This window comes from Nyctibius grandis, chromosome 29 (assembly GCF_013368605.1).
Source record: "Nyctibius grandis isolate bNycGra1 chromosome 29, bNycGra1.pri, whole genome shotgun sequence".
In the NCBI taxonomy this organism is placed as follows: domain Eukaryota; kingdom Metazoa; phylum Chordata; class Aves; order Nyctibiiformes; family Nyctibiidae; genus Nyctibius; species Nyctibius grandis.
The window spans coordinates 3,698,370-3,720,126 of NC_090686.1; the positions used below are offsets into that span (position 1 = coordinate 3,698,370).

General features: G+C 43.2%; 1 long non-coding RNA gene across 1 annotated transcript; it reads right to left on the reverse strand.

Annotated features, from left to right (window-relative positions):
• Positions 1–16,722: 16,722 nt before the first annotated feature.
• On the reverse strand, positions 16,723–21,422 carry LOC137674510 (uncharacterized). Its single transcript, XR_011049822.1, has 4 exons — positions 21,115–21,422; positions 18,847–18,968; positions 17,959–18,066; positions 16,723–17,055 (listed from the first exon to the last, which is right to left on the reverse strand). It is a non-coding gene; the product is annotated as an uncharacterized lncRNA (long non-coding RNA).
• Positions 21,423–21,757: the final 335 nt, after the last annotated feature.

Consider the following 21,757-nt stretch of genomic DNA (forward strand, 5'->3'; position numbering starts at 1 on the left):
ACTTCTGATGGCTGTATGTAAAGTTAATAATGGTTGTGGCAGTGTCGGATGGAGGAGAGGGGTTAAGGGACTGAATATCTGAAGCCTCTCCTTCAGATTACTTCATTCAAATCCTGGATCACAAAGGTTTGTTAATGCTTAAGTCTTTCTCTGAACATTTTTTTTAAAAAAAGCAAAAAACTAGAGTCGCAGAGCTGTGTTCACTGGTAGTATGGGAGTGCTGGAGCTGGCACGTCGTGGCTCTAGACTAAAAAATTCCAACTACAAGGATATGAAGAACATGTGGAAGCTTCTGCAGCCAAGTGCTTGCAATCCATAAACCACGAACTGTATCTGGGCTTGTGCAGATGAGAAGCACTGCAATTCATTAGTGAGCACAGCTGCACGCGTAGATAGAGGACTCTGCATTTGAAGATGTTTTTGGAGCCTGTGTGACTGGATCATGCATGAGCCATTGCCATGGTACAGCTGGCTGAGCTGTTTTGAAGGACATAGATGCTGTTCAAAGACATTGTCATAGTTGTCCTTATTGAGCTGTAGAGTCCATGACCCAAAGTATGTGTATTTGTAGCAAACTATGAGAAAAGCCCTGGGAAACAAGCACAAAGATTTATTCCTTTGTACCTATTCCTCAGGTGATGTAAAGAAGTAGGAAAAAAAAGTCACTATGAAAAATTCATCTGCATTTCATATTTTGCTTCTCAGCTGCAGGGAGTCAAGCCTGACAGAGCAGCTGGCTGCCAAACAGCTAGACAAAATAAATACCTGGTCAAAACAAAAGTGCTACCAGTAAGCAGTTAACATCTAATTCTAAATTAGAGCTTCATTTCTTGGAAGTCATCTGTGGACCGTCCCCTCAACAGAAGGTTACAGTGTGCCTGTATATGATGTAATTGTTCTGGCACTAGCAACCTGCTGTGAACTAACTCTGCTGGGATTACTTCATTACAACAACTGAGTTACTGAGTTAATCTATAGTGCTGTCCAAAGGGCACAGAACTAGGAAGAAAGTCCTTGGACCTCAAGTCCAGTTCTCCTCCTATCACAAAAAAAATTGCTCATTATCAATTGGGTGATGACCTGCCATCTCTAATTCATTCTTTTTTGGATCCTGCCTCACTCGGTAGGGAAGCCTGAAGGATAGCGTAGGACTAGCCGTGGCAATAAAGCTATCACCATTTTCTCTGTGTCAGCTGATAAAAGATTTGTTTGCTCATGAATATCACCCAGTTGAAAATATAAAATTTGACTCATTGATTTTTTGCTTTTTAGGCTGTCCTCTTTAATATTCAGATGGAAATACGTTTATTCAGCTGGTGATGTGTAAAACAGAAGATAGTGAATATGGAGGGTACAACCAAGTTGTAGTGACGTTACTCTGAATTACACAAGTAGTGGTAAGTACTTGAAAACAAAATTGTAACGTATTTTTGTAATGGGAGCCTCCATGAAGTGTGTGCTGAATGGAATAATTCTAATACCTAAATCGCTACGTTTTGTCCATTTACGTTTTCTGTCATTTGGTCTGTTCCAGTGAGTCACACAGCATAATCATATTTAGAATTTTATTAAACTTGAAAAGCCAGCGATCGTGAGCACTTTGTATTTATAGAATGGAGAAGTGATAACTAGTACTTCCAATGTAACAATTTAAGCTTGCTGAAACTTTTCCAGCCAGGACAGTTTTCCATCAGAAAATGTTGATTCAGTGGAAACTTATTGGGCTATTTCTGGTCGATCCTTAATCTTAGCATCTCTCTTTATGCTGATGTTGAAATGTGTCCTGCTTAATTGATACTGTGGATGACTCCTTCTTGCTCATTTTCTCCTTCAGCTCAGACCCAATAAAACTGTAGCTCCATCTCTGGTGCTCTAGCGCTGTGCTGGTAAACATGTAGGTACAATTTTATTTTAAGAGTAGTTTCAAGTACTGAAGTTCTTTTTTTATTCAAAAGAAACTTACAGATAGGAACACGTGGTTGTCACTGCTACATCCCTTCTCAGTCCAGATGATTTTCCTCCATTTACTGTCAGCTGGCGTGACCCATGGTGTATTAACTGGATGACTGTATCACTAGTTTCCCTCTGTCAGGTGACTCCTGTGCGTTCTAGGAATACCACTATCCATCCTTTCGCTTCCAGGGCAACCTCTCTCTGTACTTGGCATTGCTTAGAGTAACTCTTAGAGTAAACATGATGAATGCTGCTGCCTGACTTCTTGTGAATTTGAGCAAGGTCACGTCACTCTTGTCTTCAGACTTTGCTAGCTTCTATGTCTGTTTAATGTTGTAGGCGAAACTTCCCTTCTTACTTTTAAAATTATCTGTCTTGCTTCGGACTGTCTCAGACTTGACTTTGCCCTGCTACTCACTTCTGCTGAAGGGCTAGTTGCTTTTGTCTCTCTTTATAATCACATCGTATTGGATCCGATAGCTGCCTCCTGTGCAGCTTTCCTGGGCCTCATTAACTCATGCTGAAGTTTCATATTTCAGATGCCAGTTTCAGGCTTTGGTCATAATCTTCAAAGTAGTTAATGGATCAAGCCTTAGCTACATTAAAGGCTGAATTTTGATCTGTGAACCGTCATGACAGCTGCATTTCCTTGGGGCAATGTAGATTACAAAGCCTAGGAGGAAGTGTATGAATGGGAGGAACAAGGCAATCGTAACTGAGAGAAGCAATGATGGAAAAAATATCCCGAAGATATTCTACAGATCCAGACCTTTCAAAACTGAATCACTCCAAACATTGATTTCCCCCTCTATACTAGCAAACAAAAAAACCAGCAACACCTCGGCACCATCATTAATACAAATTCTGAGTAATTTTTTTCTAGAGAGCTACCAGAAAGTCTGCTACAAATTCATAGAATCACAGAATCATAGAATGGTTTTGCTTGGAAGGGACCTTAAAGACCATCTAGTTCCAACCCCCCTGCCACAGGCAGGGACACCTTCCACCAGACCAGGTTGCTCCAAGCCCCATCCAACCTGGCCTTGAACACTGCCAGGGAGGGGGCAGCCACAGCTTCTCTGGGCAGCCTGGGCCAGTGTCTCACCACCCTCACAGGAAAGAATTTCTTCCTAATATCTCATCTCAATCTCCCCTCTTCCAGTTTAAAACCATTCACCCTTGTCCTGTCACTACATGCCCTTGTAAAAAGTCCCTCTCCAGCTTTCCTGTAGCCCCTTCAGGTACTGGAAGGTGCTAGAAGGTCTCCCCAGAGCCTTCTCTTCTCCAGGCTGAAGAGCCCCAACTCTCTCAGCCTGTCTCCAGAGCAGAGGTGCTCCAGCCCTCTGATCATCTCCGTGGCCTCCTCTGGACTCGCTCCAACAGCTCCGTGTCCTTCTTCTGTTGGGGGCCCCAGAGCTGGACGCAGCACTGCAGGGGGGATCTCACGAGAGTGGAGCAGAGGGGCAGAATCCCCTCCTCAACCTGCTGGCCACACTGCAAGGATATGGTTGGCTTTCTGGGCTGCAAGCATGCACTGCCGGCTCATGGTGAGCTTCTTGTCACCCATCACCCCCAAGTCCTTCTCCTCAGGGCTGCTCTCAATCCATTCTCCACCCAGGCTGTATTTGTGCTTGGGGTTGCCCCGACCCACGGGCCTTGCACTTGGCCTTGTTGAACTTCATGCAGTTCACACAGGCCCAGCTCTCCAGCCTGTCCAGGTCCCTCTGGATGGCATCCCTTCCCTCCAGCGTGGCGACCGCACCGCACAGCTTGGTGTCGTCTGCCGACACCAAGTTGGCAAACTTGCTGAGGGCGCTCTCAATCCCACTGTCCATGTCACCGACAAAGATGTTAAACAGGACCGGTCCCAATACCGACCCCCGAGGAACGTGCTTTAAATGCAAAGTTCTCAAATATCCAAATGCTAGAACATCTTTTCTCCCTTGTCTTCAGTTCTGTTGCTGCATTCGCATAATGCTCCAGTGTTATGGGTTTGTTTGTGAAGCAGAATCAACAACAAAAATTAATGCAAAATATTCAAATAGAAACAATCAACTACAGATAAGTAGTCTCTTCTTCAAGAGGGACTTTCTGTGAAGCTGATGATGAATATAGTACACAGTTTACTTTTGAAGTTAAACCAGACTTCTTCGTTCCTATTCTAAGCTGAATTAGTGTATTTCAGGCTTAGTGTTTATCCAAACACAAAAGTCCCACTGGTTAATCTTCCATGGAGGTTTCAACCAATTCAGTTAAACCGGTATAAACACTTCTGTAAAGACCCTCAGTTTAGTTTATGTCAATTTGGAATCTGTTTATGGCAACCCAAAAGAAGCTATTCTTACACTTTACAAATGTCAGCCAACTTCTTGCACCGATTTTGACTAAACGCATTTAAAATAGAATCTGAACGTAAACTAGTGTGACTTTCCTGTGAACTGGAAACTTCTTTGGCGGACTGGAACCGTCGGTGTACTGCATGTCACGTCCTCCCTCTTGTGGCTGACATGCAGAGTCACAGTGCTGGGGAACAAACCTCAAAGCCCTAAAATGGATTAGGCTGTCCTTGGCCGTGACCTGGCAACTGGGACGGTAAACTGGCAGCTATTTTGGTATTCAAAGATACAAAAACACAGCTTTATACAAAGAGAATACGAAATACTTGAAGCTGTTGATTTGAAAAACAGAATTTATAATTATTTTGGAATAAAGTAACTGCTAAATTATCAGTAAACATTTCTGTTAAAATTACTATACTATTAGTAATGTACTATACTATTAGTATAGTATACTAATATGGTATGTTACTGTTAGTATATTACTAATGCTAGTATAGCCTGTGCTCTGGGAGGGTACTAGAAAAGGAAAGTTGGCAAGGATGGATGACCAGGAATTGGGGGTGGCTTGTTTGAGGTAGGGACAAGGAGAGAAGCTCCAGAGGAATAAGTCTTGCAGATCTGAGAGATGGTCTGGAAACTACATTTCTAAACTGAGTATCCCTTTGCATCCTCTGGTGGTAGAGAAGTGGCTGGAAAGACGGACGCAAAGGAGATACTGAGCATCTGCTCTTTGCTCCACTGCGGTGGTGTGGCATCCACGTGTCGTGGCGGGCCATGCTGGCCTTCCTAACCCGCTCTGCCCATTCAGATACTAAAGATGGAAATACAAACTGGTGTGACTGGTGGGTGGGGTAAGCTGTGCTTCTCGCAAATGAGAAATAGCTGCCTAAGACTTCAATAGAAGCATCGCTAAATCATATAAAATAGATTCCTGCCTTTATTGGTCCTTGGCTGTTTGATTACCTGACATAACTGAGCAACCATGAGGTGATTCTCAACATGCTCAGGGGAGGCTTGAAGTTGCCATAAGGATCTCAATCCTGGATTCCCAGATTAATGTAATTGTTGTGATTACTGACACTATTGTAAGGTTTTCTCATTTGAAATTTTGCCTAAAAAGGCTTGGTGCCAGATGAGTTCTCTATTCTCTTGCTCCACCTGCCAAAGTAAAGCTGTCTTTTACGTTCAGGCACAGCATTTGCCTATTGCATATCATACACATTTCGAAGTGCAAGCTGAAAGCTGGCATCTCCCCATTTCTTCTCATTAGAGATGCAACAATCCAATATTGTTAGGATCCACCTCTTCTGTGAGAGCACCAGGACTGAGGAATGTAATGAAGTTTATGTAGAGGCAGGGAGGTTCAGGATGTGGGAAACGAAGAGGAAAAGCAGCACGTAACACTTGTGCAGCGGGGAGGAAGTCCCCCTGTGGCCCTAAGTCTGGGTTTAGCGTCTCAGGTCATCCACAGAAAGGTATTTGGGGAAAAGACAAAGGTGGTGGCCCAGGAAGCAGTTCTCAAGGAGAGGATGGCACTAACCTATAAAATTCCCCCCTTTGATATGCCAGCAGTACGCACTAGGAACCCATCTGTAGTGAGGCAGCTTGTGGCAGAGGCAGAAGCTGTGTGACAGGGGGGCACCTGGGGTAGCTGGGAGCTCCTGTGCCAAACAGGAGACATCCCACACCCGTCAGCAACCATGGGACAACACAGGCATTAATGGGAGGGGCTACATCATGAGCTATGCTAATAAGTCAGAAGATAGCTGTAGTTTATTTCCCGTGCTGCTAAAATCTGAGGTAAATTAGAAGTGAACTCTCAGTGAAGAGTAGCTGGATTTTCTTCACTTGCTTGGTTCTCAAAATGCTGACCAGCTCTGGCCAGTATTAAGGACTTTCAAGGTCATTGATGCTCTTTAGAAACATCACCAGATCAGGTTGAACAGGGTCAGGAGTACAGCAGAGTCATCTCCCAGCAGCCCAAGCAGTCGACAGCATTCACTGCGCCAGTCAAGCTGGTCACTGCGTGGGTTAATGCAAAATAACACAGAATAAAGTGCTTCTGTTTTGCAGCAGGGCTGCTGGGATAATCGGAGTTCTGAAATCATTATTACTCAAGATTTCTTCCAAGTCTATTTTCAGTTATGTTGTCACCAAGTGTTGGATTTTCTGAACTTGGGGGGATCTGTAAACAACTTCAGTCCAACAAGGCTGTGCCCATTGTCAGGGAGCAGCAAGCACCAGCTGCTCCCTAAGGGGCAGGGAGCCAGACGTTGAGTGCAGTAACACAGCCAAGGTCCAGCCCCGTGGTAACCAACCAAGGCGAGCAGCCGGACCCAAAGATGGTAGCTAGGTTCAACCACGAGTCCAGATCATCCCACAAATGCACAGTGATGAGACAGGGCCAAAAGTCAGGGCCAGCATCAGGTCTCCTGAGAGTCTTGTCCAGTGATTGCTGGGCAGGTCCATAGTGAAGAGACAGATCCAAGGTCAAGGTGGGAGGTCAGTCCAGAGGTCAGGATCAATGGGGTCCATGGCCAGGTACAGTTGTGGCTGAGAATACTCCTGCAGCACAGCTTGGGCCAGGACTGAAGGCCCAGGGCTATACTTCAGTGGCGGTCCTGGGCCCATGTGCAGGGACTGTGGGTGGAGGAATCAGGCAAGGCTGGTCAAGGCCAGTAAGGCCTATTAGTGTCCTCAGGGCACCGACACCCAGCATGAAGAGTGTAGGTGACTTCTGGCAATGCCCTCAAAGGAAATGCATAGAGAAGAATAAAGAATCCACATAGAGAAGATAACTGGCTGGGACCCGAATGAGTCTGGAAAGATAAAGTGTGTATAGGCAAAACTTTTTGTAGCACATTTTGGAGAGGCATGGTCAGGAGAGAAAGAGTTTATACTTGTTAAATATGTAAGGAGTCAGTTTGGCTGCAATCTGCTCAGGTTTCTGAAAACACTGGGCTTCCATGAGGCAGAACCAGTATTTGCCTGGTCACCCAGTGGTGACTCATTGTAGGACTCAGCCCTGAGAGTAGGAGAGAGGGACACTAAATTCAAAGTGATCCTGAGTTCCCTTTGTCACAGTTATTTCCATTGCTTATTAAATAGAAATGTAGGGTGGGAAAGGACTTCAAGAGAACAGCAAAGGATGAAGCATCTCCTCCATACTGAAGGCCAAATAGGTCTTCCATGACCCATAGTAACAAATTCTCACTGTCATCAGTAACAAGACGGAAAAAAAACACGTGGCTATTTAGCTTTTTGCTGGAGTTTACATCTGGCTTCATAGTTCGGGCTCCTCCTCTCTGATCTTGGTTATTCCTCTGTGTTCAGGAACAGTGAAGTGACAAGTGTTGGGCAAGGAAAGGTAACAGTGCAGAAGTTATCCTTGCCGAGCAGCAGTGGTTTAAGGTATTCATTGACTGGACATAATGAAAACCAGACAAAACTGTTGCAAATTTCATCTTTTTTGCATGTATTAATTCAACCCACTGACACAGACATTTTGGACATCCTGCTCACATGGTTTGCATTAAAGCATTATGAAATCCCAAATTCTGGTGCCAGATGGTTTTGGATTACTTTGCTTGCATAAAGGGTTTAATTTGGGTGCATGGAAAATGTAAAATATTCTGGTAATAGCTTTAGCAGGACTACACAGTCTGCATTTGCTTTATTCATCAACTGTGCTATCTGCCTTCTGCACACTATATTCCGAGTCATGATAAAACTTCAAAACACAAATTCAAATTTACTGACTTCCCAGAACAGACTATGCTCTGTAAAATGCTTGACGGGATTGACGTGAAAGGAAATATTCCTAAAGACCCACTATGCCGAGAAACCGCACGGTGAATAAAAATAGCCCTCTCTTTCCGACTACATGCCTCCTAAGAATGCACTGAGCCTGGTCCTGAATGCGAAGCGAGAAGAGGGAGAACGGGGAAAGGTCAGGCATACAGCTGCTGTTCCTGCCAGAAAACATTTTGCTTGCTTTACTCGATGAGCTGAATGAGCTTTTTAGCTACTATTAACAGGGATCACATTTTTCAGACGATCTTTTCTTGGTGCAACAGATGAGCACCAGGAGTATAAATACGGAGTTAACTTGAAATGAGATCTGTTGGAATTCACACATCCTGTTCTACATGGCAGAAGCGGCCCTTGCACTTTCTGAATTTCGTCCTGCATGGACCACTGTCACATCACGTACTGCGGGGCTTCTGCCTTGTCATTATTCAAATATAGAATTACTTCCCTGATCCAGTCACACTCCCAAGTGCAAGTGCAAAATGGTGACCTGGTTAAACCAGTAGCTTTCTAGGATATAGCAATCAAAATAAGCTGGATTGTATTTTAGGAGAACACTTTAAAGTTACTGCTTTAACTGGATGTGATTTTAGTTTGTTTAAGCTTACTCTAGATGGGGAAGCCAGTGACTAGCTAGGGACAGTCTTTCTCTCAGTATCCTCTCTTCTAGTTTTTCAGAAATAGATTGCTTAATTTCAGGGGCAGCACAAAATGGCATGACATATGAACAGAGATCTTGTTCTCAGAGACATGAAGGGAGGTAGGCTGGTTTGTACAGAGGGATTCCCCTGGCTCTGCTCAACCACTTCTAGCAGTTTTCACTCCCCTACTTTCCACAAATATTGTTTTCCTGAGTTTCAGTGTAAAGCACAGAAAGAGAGGCATCAAATAGAAAAAAAAACAGGACTTTTAGTTTAGTATTGCCAAGGAGTTTCCAGTTGTACTGCAATAAAAAGACAGAAAATCATTGACTCGCATTACATTTTATCAGTCTTCAATAATTACTTGGGAGTCATTTTTCTATCAAGTTATTCTCTAAAAAGAAAGTGAAACAAAGCAAAACTTAGGAGTCTTGCGAGCTGTCATCAAAAGCTGTGAGCTCCACTTCAGATCTCCCCAGAACAGTGGACAATGACCAGATGGTAGAGGAATCACGACTCTGTGAACACTGATCGCTATTCCATGGTCTCAGGTGAGTTACCTCCGCATCGCCTTACCAATGCAACCGAAAGTAGCTGCTGATGTCAGCTAAGACTGTACTAAGACCCAGAACTTTTTAGAGAGGCGGAGGTGGGGAGGAGTGAGAATAATATCAACAAGTATGTCAGGCAATAACAAGGTACCGTGATCTTGCTGAGGTCAGCATCACACCCAAGACTCAGAAAGGCTGACTGCGATGGATTAAGTCATAACCTTAGAGCTGAGTATGTGCTGACTGGTTTGCACAACTCCTCTCTAAGTTATGGGGTAAATTTCAGAAAGGACTTTTTAGAATTAAAGACTCAGTAGACTTAGATATAATGGTAGGATGCGGAAGTATGTGAAGCAGATGATACAAAGCTTAACATTGCCTTCAGATGCAGGCAATGCACCTAAATGTTTTTTAGGATCTGTATTAGTAGAAAGTGTACTTAAGCAACCTCTGTTTCAAATGAATGATTAGCGTGGAGACACTTGTGTGGGCGGTTTGTTACCCTCTTTAAAACCTTGTTGTTAGGCTATGCTGTATCAGGGATACACTTGTTAAAACTGGGAAGACAGAAATTCCCCACTTTGTCATCTCTCCCACTGGCTCCCCTACCTATCTAGAGGCCGTCCGAAGAGGGACAGAGTACCATGTACTATTTACCAGTGTTTTCCTCTGGAAGACTCTGTGGTGGGTTGCTTGTGACTCTACGAAATTTTAATCATTTTCATACATTTTTCAAGATGAATGTCTTCCCCCACCTGGTTAGACACACACTCAGTTTACATTGGGACAACTTAATAAAACGGATTCAGCAATCTCCAGGGATGACCTTTGGCTTAGGAAAAGCTCCTGTGACCTCTTTTCTGATAAGTCCAGTGCTCCCATGCTTCAGGGTTAGGACTTGCCTACACCTGTGGTCCTTCCTCGCTTCCGAGTGTCTCGAATATAGAACCTTTGAAAATGAAGCATATACACTTAGTCACCACCTGTGAAAAGTTTAGTGTATGTGACCTGTCTGGTATCACACAGGTGATCTCTGACACAAACATGGATAGAATTCAGTTACCCAGGACAACGCCCAGTTCTCTGAGCCATGAAATTGTCCTTTCCTGTAGTCTCCTGTCTCATTGTGCATCTCCCAGCTTTTCCAACAAGGTAAATGTTCCATTATCATGCAACCCCGACTCACTCCAAGGAGCCTGGGAAAAAGTGGCATTAAATTATTTCACTAAAGGCTATTGTAATTCTGTCCACAAGATTCCTAAATTAAGGTTGCATGAGCAAACTTAACTTTAGCACATCCCAAATTTGGAGTGCCAAGTCTGCAACATTTTGCATGTATTCTAATAACTGGGTTTGTTTTCTGGGTGAATTTTGTCTAGAAACTCACATGCATCATCAACATTCTGCAGTTCCTGTTTCTAGCAGTCTCCGTGCTCAGATAGGTGGGTCTGAAGAATTAACAATTATGTACACCAATACTAATGGACTGGCCAGAAGGCACTTTCCTGTCTTAGTAGAGGAAGGTTTCATTTCATTAAATGAAAATTTAATAGAAGAGCCCACTCAGACCTTCCCTTTATACATGTACAAGGGGAAGAGATTTCTGTGTCCACCAGATGAGGAATGATGAGCTGTTTGATTAACATGGCTCCCTGTTCTTCCTTCAGATTGAAAACCTGTCCAGACTTGCTGGAATCATCGCCTTTAGGGAGCACGGATTCTCAACTCCACGCAGAAACAGTCTGCTTATCGGGGTGGTATCGCTGAGAGATTTCAGTCATCAGGACCATCTACAACACAACTTGCAGATGTACAAAGAGTAAGTTACAGTGGGCAATACAATGGAGGTCCTGCATTTCAGGTCTCTGTTTCAAACCAAATGTGTGGAGCTTTTAATTACTCATGTAGGCTGGCAGGAGTTTCATGACCACAAACCTGTTCATCAAGTTGACTAATTAACGTATTTGTTTCTGAATGTTCCAGTGTCAACGTTAGTCACTGTATGAGCGTTTGTAACAATGGAAGGATCAGGCAACACCCAAGGTCCTTCCCATTTGCTGTTCCTTTTATCACTTTTCCCACTTTGAAGCTGAAAGCTGCTTCCAGGAAAACGATCCTGGCCCTAGCAGATAATGTGTTTCATCCTGGTACACACTAAAGAGAAAAATATGTGATAATTTTTGAAAAATAATTTCTTTCTTCAAAGGCAGAAATCAGTTAATTCTATTTATTCTTCAGTTTTCAGGGGTATCTGATTTTTCTCTTAATTTCAACCTCCTTTTTCCTGTCTTTTGCTAAATACCAGTATTGTGCCATTTTCAGGCTCACATGGATAAAACATTCTTCTAGACGACTCGTTTTATTAGTATGACCAACCTTGGAGATGGGTGTTTATGGTATAATTATGACTAGACTTTCAGTTGCCTGCATCTTAAAGGAAGAATTTTTTTAAAGAAGACTTAATATGAAGAGTACCTATTAAAGCTGGTGTTAATACTAATAATCTAAGATGAGTTCTTGCATATTTAATTATTATAATATAGTATTACAAAGTAGGATGCCAGTCAGGAAAAACAAACCATACTTTTGAGCAAAGAGAGGCTTTTTACTCCATTTTATTGAATAACAAATACTGTAAACAAATACCATGTCTGCATCATGCTCTTAGGTGACTCTATCTACTTTTATAGCGTGTATATAAATTATGAAACAGTAATCATATATAGTATATGTTGTACCATCAACCTGGAATTAGAGATGTCTTGAAAACCAAGTGTCTGCAGTTCTGAAATCCATATGCATAATTTGATATCATTTGCTAAATAGACCAGTGATGCTTAAATCTCTCAGGTAGTTGATTGTGAATCCCCCTTTGGAGTATAAATCCACCCATCTGTATCTGACACTGAAAAAGAAACTTTGCTGACAGCTTTCTTAAAAATTACATTATAGGTGGTGTATTTCTGCATTTTACTATTCCTGTAAACTTTTCCTAAAAGAACTAGACTCAGAATACTGCCCAGATCTAATTAACAGAGCTTTTAAGCAGATCCTGTTTCCTAGCCAAGAGACTATACTTCAGCAGTGATCCTGTTTAGGTTCTTCCATTCCCCTTTAGTTGTAAAGTTGGGCTAATAATTGTGAACCACTGGGAAAAATAAAGCCTTAAAAGTGTGAAGTCTCATTGCTTATGTAGTGGGGTAAGAAATTCAAACAGCATTTCTACATGTTCAGAAAGACTTGGATTTATTCTGGCTCCTCCATCGGTCTTAAGACTAAGATCTTCAAAAAAACCCTTATTATTTTGCATTAAAAAGTCATCTAGTGTTTAACCTACACTTCAGGCAGACTCGTTCCTGCTCTCTTCTAAATGGGTATCCCTTTTTACTGGGCACTGTTTTCTTTCCCTCGCTACGAATGAGCTCTCCTTGAGCAGCAGACTGGATAGTAACGCTTCGCTTCTGTTCCTTATAATGCAGTTTGGTCACACTACAGCACATGCAAGAAGGAATATCTTTCTTTTTAATTGTTCGTTTCTGCCAGTTAGGGATATAACGGTGCTTAATCCTGTAACCGTAATAGTAGTATTTTTCCATTACGAGGCATGTAAGCCACTTTTCTGAAGCAAAGGACATGTCAACCTCCCTCAGTTTCCACTGAATATAGGTTTAAGGAATTCCAGTGTTAGGTGTGCACATAATGGAGGCTGATGAGATAAACCTATGAAAATCCAGGACAGTTCTTAACTGTGTCATCAAGTTTCATTTTATCCCACAGAACCCCTGCTTCTCCCCGAGCAATGTAAGAGCAACGTGTATTGCGCAACATATGGCTCCCGTCTAGACTTTGCTATACACTAGTACATCTCCACCAACCCTTCTGCACCCATGGCCCTACACACACACCCGATGCCTAAATGTGCCTCCACTTCTCAAGTTGAGTAGCAGAACTGAATGTATTTAGTGTGAGAGGGAGGGTCTTTTAAGAAGAAAGTGCACCGGCGAGTGTATGTAAAAGTATTAAGGTAAACTGCATGTTCCAGAGACAGATATATTCCTAGATTCCCTGAGACTAATGCACCACAAGATTTTATGAATAATCAGTTGAAAAAGCTGGAAAATAGAAGCAAGTTATTTATTTATACAGAGCAGATCACACCTATTGTGAATTACGAGCTATGAATTTATATAGCAGACCGTATGTGCACGAGTAAATCCTTTTCTGAAACTCGAGACTGAGGCAGCTATCCACCGAGTTAAATTTTACACGTTAACGAGGGGAAGCCTAGGAAATTAAGACAGTTCCTTCCTAAGTAAAAGTCTTGCTTAAACCAGTGAAAAGCACTCACAGGAAATGAAAACAGCACCGAGCACCATGCAGAAGTAGTGCAGAGCATATCCTGAGCGGAGCCTTTACGAGCAGCTTCCACAGAGCCTGGCTGACGAAGGTGGCTTTAAGCCAGCCTTAACACTGGACTGAGGGATGGAGGGCTGTTTCCTTGTGTTCTAAGTCAGCAAACCCCAGGACCTCTATGTGTTTTTGCAATGTCTGTTTGCATTTCCGGGACTGAAATCCTTAAAACAACTTGAGAATATCCCAGCAGGGGAAGAGCAGAACCTGGCTGTATGCGTTGAGAAGATGAAAAAGACGCTTCATGTTTTTAGGATGATGTCACTTACTAAAAGCTTGCGCTGAAGCTGGTGATTTTTTCTATTTGGTTGAAGCAAACAATTAGATGTGTAAATTTAGCTTTGTTGTTACAAACAGCTGGAAGATTATATTATTATACAATTATAAGGAGAATATTTTTTCATTTCTGTCTAATTCATATGGAATTGACTGAATTCATATACAATTGACATGAAAAGAGTGGAAGTCAGGATGACTCTTATAAGAATTTTACCTGTAAATCTTCACCTTTACAGTTCCAAACACGGTATGTTTGCACTGCTGGTGAACCCCACAGTATCTGGGCTTTTTTTAACCTTTAACATTGCCTCACCTGTATTACTGCTCTCACTTCTAGCTTATGACATAATTAAAGCAACTCTATTAACTCAGCCCTGCAGAATATCTAACATACACATCTTTATCATAACTTTTAATTCTGATACGTCTGCTCTGATCCTTTTTTCTACCTTCAAGCCAAGCACCTTTTTATGACCTTTTACTCATCCTCAGTGTGCAGTTTCTCATGCAATTAAAGTGAGACATGCCTATTTTTAGCACATAAAAATATTCTAGGAACTACAAAACTGTTTGTCATCTGTTGGTGGAGCCTGATTGTTTTCATTTGTTAGTTGGTTGGAATTACCATGGAATTCAGTTATCTTTTTGTTGTTGATAATGTTTACATTTTTTAGACAATTTCTGCCTTGACTGGGAGTTACTCACGCTGCTCCCTCCTGACAGGCATACTCCCTAACCTTGCTTTACACAGCTTTCAGTGAACATCTTTTTTAACCATCTTCTGGTTATCAAAAGAGTATTTGTGATAATTATGTTTGTACTTCTACTGAATATGTAATGAAGCTGAAAGGATGCTGTCACTTTTATATCCACATTTCAATAAAAGGTGGGATTACTTCACGTAGCTCGCTCTCATACGTGCTCTGCACTATTTCAGGTAAAACACCACACTGGAAAAAACAACAAAGCAGATAAATCTCAGTAATATTAACACAAGCTTGTTTCCCATTAGATGTCTATCTTTCTACATAGAATTTATGTCTGAAAGGAATGTGGCTATAATATTTTCCATTAAATTATCATGCTGCTAAATCTTTGTTGGCAAAGATTGTGGTAAGGTGAAACAACTCAATTGCTTGCTTGACAGATTATTCCAGTAATGATGTAGAGCAAAAAAAAGTTCTACTCATTATTTCAGTAATGAGATGTAGGGGGAAAAAAAGTTTTAATCCCTTTTGCTTTGGCAGGCTGCAAACAGGACACCAAATGGGATATATTTAATAAATAAACACTGCAAAGTCTCTGATCCACCTGCAGCCAAGTCCTTACTCAGCCTCCTCTTACTGAAATCGTTTGGAGTCTGGTCAAGTACAGATAAAGAGCTCATTTCATTTTTGGATCCAAGCTGAGTATTACTGCATCCAAACTAGGTTAGGAACCTGATACTGGGGAGAGGTGGGAGTGTGAAAGGACAAAGCAGCTTTGCTTTTGTACTTCTCTTGTACGCTCTAGCTGTCTTGCAGTCGAGTCAAGTTAGAACAGTCATTTTCTCTGTTTACAGTTGCCTCTTAAAAACTTTAAAAAGGTATTCTAGCATCTGGATATCTCTGGGCTGCTGCTGTACTCCTGACATACTATTTTTCTCCTGAGAATCTCTTTCTCACCCAGAGTTAACTGGAATAGCCATGTGGGGATGCCCTCTAAACAAGGTAAAACCGCTGGTGTCCAGTTGCAGTTGTTTGGCAGCAAATATATGCTGATACAAGATGAGTCGATTATGAATCTCAAATGTAGACTTCGTAATCCATTCTGCCAGTTGAGTACGATTGCCCAGCATAGAAAATTTTTAGCTGTTGGATCTGATGCTCCCCTGGAGTCACAGATCAGGAGGCACCCTGTTGAAGTAAACAGAATTGCAAAGCATTCAACCAATATATACATCATGGAAGACTCGGGCTCATATAGTCCAATCATGTGAAATTAATATTTTTAGTTGTATTTGAACACAACACTACGTAGAGATCTTCTGTCACAGGTTCCTACTCAGCAAAACTTAAATTTTGGAATCACTTGTATAAGTCAGTGGGAGAAGGGAGAAAAGCATGTGAAAGCAAGCAAGCGAGCACCCAGGGCTACAGATTGACTGCGGCAGATGCCTCAGGATCAGACAGCTGATAATCGACTTCAGTGTGCTCCAGTGCACTCCCTCCTACAATCAGGGGACTGGACCTCTTGACCTTGGCTTTGCATTGTAACGTTTTAACCTTAGGGCACTGCACAAAAATAGCAGCAGCAGCACTGCAAAATCTGACCCTTTAGTTGGATATCCCTTTTTAGAGGGATACCAGAACTCCATCAACACTGTATACACGTAAACATCTACTATCATTATCATGGTGTAGTGCCTAAGCTACTTCACACTTCAGGTTATATCAGCTTTCTTCAGTCTTTTTTATGTGTGTGGTCTTACAGCCGTCCTTCAGCAAGGACTCATCGTGCACTATATAGTGCTTTGAAGTGTCACACAGACCATCAAATTTTAGTGTAACTTTTCACACTGTAGTCAGCTTAACAGATGTAACGACTGGCTCAATGGTACAATTGCCAGTGTGATAAAAGGAAATGACAGCCTGAAGATGGCCATAGTGCAAAATATTGAAGTATACTGAGCAGTTGGGAGCCAACAGGTTATTCCATGGGTTGTTTTAAAAATAAAAGAACAGCAAAAAGAGGTTTGGGTGTTTTTTCATGTCAAAGAACATGCTTTAGAGAATTTTTTATTGAGACATTTTCTCACTGTATCTCAGCCTGGTACACTGGCCATTGGTTATGTTGGATATGACATCATGGTGCCTTCATGTGCAGGTTGTATCTTCCCATTTTCATGTGACACCAATCTGCTGCTGCAGGCATTTGCCCTAATTGAGTCCTGAAGACTTCTGCCCTCCTTTGAACCGTGTAAGCTCTAGCTTTTTCTTCCACAGGACATTCTGAATAACCGACTTCATGTAATTTATAAACTTCATTGCATACTTAGAAAACCTGTCTGGCTAATGAAGTCATCTGTATCATCTGCAAAAAATCAATGGAGTAACTCACTTAAAAATACATTAAATCTTAAAGACGCAGCAGAGTCACTAATCACATTTCATTATGTTAGGGCCACGAGTGTACTAATAGACTTTAATTGCTTTGATCAGCTTTTCCTGGTGCTTCCACCCCCAACTCAGGGGCCCATGGGCCCATCTCAGCCGTGGACCGTCAGACACTGCCTGAGCTACACTGTGGGGGTGCTGGTCTCCAGCTCCATGTTCAGCTGTGGTACAGCCATGTCTGTGCCCGGCCATGGACCATTCTCTTTAGAGAAATAGGATGATTGTGTAGCTGGTCTTCTTAGTTAGCAAAGGCAGTTGTTCTTGCCCGACTCTAAATGTGGGTATCTATCTGTGCAACAGTCATGAGCTAATTAATCATTCTTGTATTATTATATACATTAAATAAGTAATTATTTGAAATCTCATCAGCTGATTATAATAAATCAAAATGAACTAAGCATCTCGAATCAGTCAGTATGACTGCTTCTCTTCAACCAGAATAATTTTACCCTAGAAGACTATATGTAGCTAATTTAGAATAGACATACTCTTCAAAAAAATGGATATATGAGCCCATGAAATAATTCAGCCATGAAGCTTGAATATAAATATGAATATTTTATAAAAGAAGCAGGCAGATCTTTCCTGTTCTCCGTTGCATCATCCAGGGGATTATGCCTTCTATATTTCAAAAGTCTCTTAAGATCACCACTGAAGCTTCCTGAACTGTCATTTATATGGACAAGTATTAACCAGTCAGTCTTTCCTTTCTCAATACACCAACTGATTTCAGTGGGTGTTTTATCCAGCCTCTTCTCAACAGCCAGTTGACTCTGACTTTCTTAAAGAAATAAATACACAGAGCTGACTAAAGGCTCACTCTGTTTCTTTCAGCAACAGATGATCCTCTTTTTGCAGAAGTAATCTTGGTGGACGTTGCTGACCCACTGGGCTTAAACCAGGTAAAATGTGCTTCTCTTATGCGACACTATAAGACAGAATGTCACGAGCGATCGATTGATCTTAGAGGGATAACGTCACTTGCAAGTCTTTAAAAACAAATACTTTCTCCCTTTGTTATTCTTGTACCATTGGAATTAGATTTACTGCAGAGGCTGCGGCAAAGCCTTCAGGGGCAGCACTGTGCAAAGATGGGTGTGTATTCCTGCTCTGCCGTGGCCTCCTGTCAGGGGAAATGAATGGTTGGGGATGGGGGAAGGAACAGTTAACAGCTACCACTTGTTCTGAAACTGCTGCTGACAAGTTGTTTTCAACTAAACCATACTACAAAAGCAGTTTCTCTTTTGAATACTTATGATCCATAGCTATTATTTTAGGTCTCCTTGGTTTTGAAAAATCCCACATATAAAATGAAGTAAGATTTACTTTAACAATAAAAATATGTGGCTGAGAAGCAGTGACAATTGCCCAGCAACTGAAAGTTTTCTGCCCACATGTCCAACTCCTCAGAGGAAAACAATGCAAGAACATTGGTTGCAAAATGTGATTTGTTGGTTTACTGGGTCTTAAAATGATTTGGCTCTTCATCCAACACTTCGAAGAACTGTCTGCATTAGGAAAGATACATTGCTGAAACAATAGATTACCTTCAACTATTACTGTACTTGAGCTTTGAGCATTGTTATTCATAAATTGTTCTTCAGGCTTGGAGTTTTTGGGGCAGAGCTAACACAACTGAGAAGTCTGGAACTGACATAAAATTGTCTTTTCCTTGCGCATAATAAATTAAAAGACTTCACACTTTTACCTTGTTTTCTGTCTACTTTGTTTTCTGTAGGAAGTACTAACTGAGCCAGGAACAGGAGTCATGCCTCTCACTTTTGTTCGTTAACTGCAAGACTATCCTTTGCCTAAGTATCAAAGAGAAACCTGCAAAACAAGAATTGCAAGCTTTATTAAGATACAACAAGCCAAATTAATTCTTGAGGTAAGTACACAAACCAAATGCTGTTAGAATACTGTTATTATCTGCTGGGGGAAAATTTCATCCATTATAATGAAACATAGCTAAAAATATCCTATAAGAACACTGGAACTGTATTTGAGGCAGTACACTTAGAGAGGATGAATAATTGATTTGTCACCAGCAGTAACACTTCTTAAGTAATGCATTTTCACTCACAGTTGCACCCTATTTCCATTTCAACTAAGGGAGAGTCCAGGGTATGATTTGAAGTTCCTTCAAATAAACAGTTTTTGATTTGTTCAGGGGAATTTACTGGCTGTATCAGTCACAAAAACTTTTGATGACAGCAAGTCTACAGATTGCCACCAAGATTAAGCTTGGAATTTCCTAGCCTCACGGACGGTACCAGAAGTACAACCAGCAAAACACAAGAAGAAGTTAGAAAGTTCTATTACAATTGCTTTGTCAGTCTGAAATGCCTGAGTCCTGTTACAAAGACTCATACAGAAGCCAGGCTCTAGTACTTTAAAAAAAGTAAAGATTTGATGAAAAAATTGAGGATATATGATTTTCTCTCTGCATTCTTTTGTAGTGACACGGATCTGTTGTTTGGTAGTTTTTTTTTTAATGCAGTGTAGGCACACTTGTGATTTAGAAGCTCTGAGCACTTCCTTAGCAACACACATTATTTTTCTTCCCTTTGTCACCTGAAAAGAGTAGTTGTTAAAAATAAAAGTACAACTACTTATGAACATGTTTGTAATGTATCCAAAGCAACCAGAAGTCATGAAAATTATGCTGGAATATGACAGTATAGATGAAATAAGTAATTAATGGGAAGAAATATTATGAGTTCAAAGCTTGTGGGCGATGTTGATGTTTTTATATTGCTGTAAAACAAATACCAGAATGAGAGTTGGCAAAAGTTTTAGTAAGACACGATAGCGTAACATGCAGAGATAGGCCTGAAAGGCTCGTCCCCTTATTGAACCTCGATGCTGATGCAATCAGCCTGGTTTAGTACTGTAGAAAATAGGGCATATTATAAAACACACAACACAGACAAATACAGCACGCAAAATACAAATAAAAACAAATGATGTAAAGTCCATCTTAAATGAACTGCACTTAACAGCATGGAGGAAAAGACACACATTGTTACTCATATTCTAATAAAAGAAACCTAACTATAGTGCTATAATATTAGATTTACAGCTTGAGGAAAGGTCAACCCAAAGCGTCTCCACCATCAGCCTTGCACTGACATTTTACTCGAGTCCCATGGCCTGGGGGAGCTTTTTCGCTCTTGTAACCGATGGACAGGAAGGGAAAGACATTTCAGCAAACTTGAAATGGTGGAATTTTGAACAAAATGATGACGACCAAATAAATTGGAGTAATTGTGGGTATTGCCGGTGCATTGTACTTCCTAGGACATTGACACAGCAGCAGTTTTGGTGCAATACTTAAGTTGCTAATTCATTTACAAAGTGCCTAGGCAAAAGGGAGAGGGTTCATGTAAAAATCATCATAGCTGAGTACTAAACTAAGCAGTAATATTATTTACGAGATTTGTGGAAGGCAGATGCTAAGAAAGTAAATTTTGTTCAGTAATTTAATTCAAAAAACATTCTCCCTCTTGTGTCTTTTGGCTGTAATACGTGAAACTATCAGAAGCCTTGTTAACTCGTGTCCTCATCAGCGCTGAGGAAGTTGTAGGAGCCCGGTACGAGCCGGTGGTTGTTCCGCAACCACCCGCACTCGGGCCGGGCCGCTCCCCGTGTCCACCATTTCCTCGTGCTACCGGCAGGCCGGGAGCCAGGCCGGCCCGCCAAGATGGCGGCCGCCCCGCCGGCCCAGCGCCGCCCCGACAGGCCGCCGCGGGCGGGGCGCAGCCCGGCGGGCAGCGCCGGCCCCTGCCCGGCTGCCCCCGGCCTGGGGGTGTCCCGGCAGCCCACACAGCACCGCCGGGTCGTGCCCACAGCCCTAGCGCCGTGCCCGCGGCAGGGCAGCGCGGGGAGCGGGCAGGAGGCCCGGGAAGCCCCGGCCCGGTGGGGAGTACCAGTCCGATACAAGTACCGCGGGGGCTTGCGGAGACAGGCGGGTTACCGGGAGGCAAGCCCGAGCCCACGGGCATGCGGGGTGTCCGCTTCGGCGTGAGGAGCGACGGCGGGGCAGCGGAGCGGGGGTGCGGGGCCGAGCGGACCAAGATGGAGGAGGATGCGCGGGAGCAGGCAGGGCAGCGCAGGACGGGGCGCAGAGGCGGGCGGGCAGCTCCCGGGCCGCTCCCGCCGGTCCGCCCGTGGCGGGGCGCCCTGTCCCGGTTGGTTTGGCGTGGGGCTGAGCTGCTTGTCGCCCGGCGGCAAACGCACCGCAGCAGCCGTCCCGCCTGCCTCGGCCACCGCGGGACGGTAACTGGGGGAAGGGGGGGCAGAGAGCGCGGCTCCGACACGCCGCTTCCCGCCCCCGCGGTGCCATCCTCCCCTGCCGCCGCCGGGTCAGCCCGGCGTCCCCTCCGCGTCAGGCGGGCGGCGGAGCTCTCCGCGCTGCGCCTGTGGCTGGAGCGCCCGGCACGGGGGGGAAGCGGGGCGCAGGGAGGAGGCCGGAGCTGCCCGGGCGGTGAGTCACGGTGCGAAGGGCAGGGAGGTGCCGCAGCGCCTGACAGCAGCCGCGCTGTCCCGCGGCGCCCCGCGAACCGCCGCCGGGCAGCCCGGCCCCCCCGCCGCGGGCATGGCCCTGCCCCGCAGCAGGC